General features: G+C 60.8%; 1 non-coding gene across 1 annotated transcript; it reads right to left on the bottom strand.

Moving 5' to 3' along the window:
• Positions 1–726: 726 nt before the first annotated feature.
• LOC142792604 (5.8S ribosomal RNA) lies at positions 727–879 on the bottom strand. The gene has a single exon (XR_012891063.1). It is a non-coding gene; the product is annotated as a 5.8S ribosomal RNA (ribosomal RNA).
• Between the last annotated feature and the right edge of the window lie 776 nt (positions 880–1,655).

Raw genomic sequence — 1,655 nt, 5'->3', positions numbered from 1 at the left:
TTTTTGAACGGGACGGGAACTGCGAAGCACTTAGACCGACGGCGGACTACGACGAGAACGCCTTAAGCTTCGCCAACGTTTCGCCAACTCGTGCGGGAGACTTTTTCCGCTTCGCGGCAAGTCGTCGCGCCGTGCTCTCCGCATCAACCGCGTACGCAGCGAACCGCAAACGTCGGGCGCAGCCTCCTCACCTCCCTGCGCTTTGCGCGCGAACGTTCCCTGTTCGCGCGGCAAAGCCTGGAGGAGGCACGGCCCCGCAGCGTGTTCGAGCGCCCGGTCTACGGGACACCCTGCTTACTTCGAGGGCAACAAGCGCAACGCAAGGCTGCGATCTCGCGCACTTTGCGCACGGCTGGAGAAGCTTTGCTGGCCGGCTTTCGCTCCTCGTGTTTACCGTGCGTTAAAGTTGCGCGTCCGTGGCTCTCGCAGCTCTTGCGCGCCCGGTCGCAGAGAGGAGTACGCAACCTCGACCGCACTTTCCCTGCAGGCTTCCTTCCGACTCGAAGTCCTGCGGCGGTCTCAACGAGGTGCCACATCCTCAATGCAGTCGGTCGCCCCCGTTTCGGTTGGGCTCTGGCACGACGGTCGCCACCGTCTCGCCCTTGAGTGGCCGCTGTTGGCGCTCGCTGTGAGGTGTTCAGCGTGCTGTCCGTGTTGCCGACGCGGTCAAAACGAGTCGACGGCTCACGTTCCCTTGTGCGCCGAAGGCTCTCTTGATATGTGATCCGACCCTCAGACAGACGAAGCCAAGGGAAGACCCAAGGCCGCAATGTGCGTTCAAAGAATCAGTGCTCAGTGTGTCCTGCAATTCACACCAAGTCTCGCAGCTGGCTGCGTTCTTCATCGACCCGAGAACCGAGTGATCCACCGCTTAGAGTCGTGAAAAAGTGTTTGTTCAATTCCGTACAGTCAAAACCAAACGTTTCTGGCACTCGGCCAAACAGTGGCCAAGAAGGGCGCTTTTCAGCGCACGCTTGGACTCCAAAACTCTGCCGCGCCTTTTTCGGCTGCCGCAAATCGAGCAAACGGTGTGTTTCGGACGGCGTTTCGCTTCCGCTACTTGCGAGTGCTTTCGTGGTCCACCCCTCTATAAATACTCGGGAGGCGTCGAAGCCGGTTCTCCAAGCCGGACCCGTAGGTATCGTTGTGTGCTCGCTCTCATTGGCCCGCCTAACCAGAAAATGCCTGCGGTACACCCATTTGGATAAGAGTGCACGCAGATGCGGGCCTCGACGGCTACACATTTCCTCGGGCGGCCGCCTCCCGGCCTCCGTGGAGCGCGGGATGCACGGTCCCATCGACAAGCCTCTCCCGTTTTTACCGTGGCGTCGCGGTTCACCACGGCGGGCGGGTCGGTCTCCTCCGCATAAAAAGGGGGACCCCCGCTTTTTGTTCCACGAAATCGCACAAGCTTTTTTCGCATCCACGGTTTGCCACCGCACACCAAAATGCCGATCCGGCTGCCTACTTTAGCCAACAGGTGGAGCCAGGCGCGCCGTACTTGCGCGGCACTTCCCACGTCCACCGAAGTCGGTGCCAAGGACCACTTTCGGCGCCGGAGCCGCGTACGAGCCTACTCGAGGCGGAAGAACGAAGCCAGCAAGGGCCTGGCCGCAAGTGCGTTCAATTGTCGGGACGTCCAAGTCCCTCGTTCT

This window comes from Rhipicephalus microplus, unplaced genomic scaffold (genome assembly GCF_043290135.1).
Source record: "Rhipicephalus microplus isolate Deutch F79 unplaced genomic scaffold, USDA_Rmic scaffold_229, whole genome shotgun sequence".
Taxonomy (NCBI): domain Eukaryota; kingdom Metazoa; phylum Arthropoda; class Arachnida; order Ixodida; family Ixodidae; genus Rhipicephalus; species Rhipicephalus microplus.
Note: the sequence above shows the minus strand (reverse complement) of the source record. Positions and strands in the feature narration are given on the sequence as shown.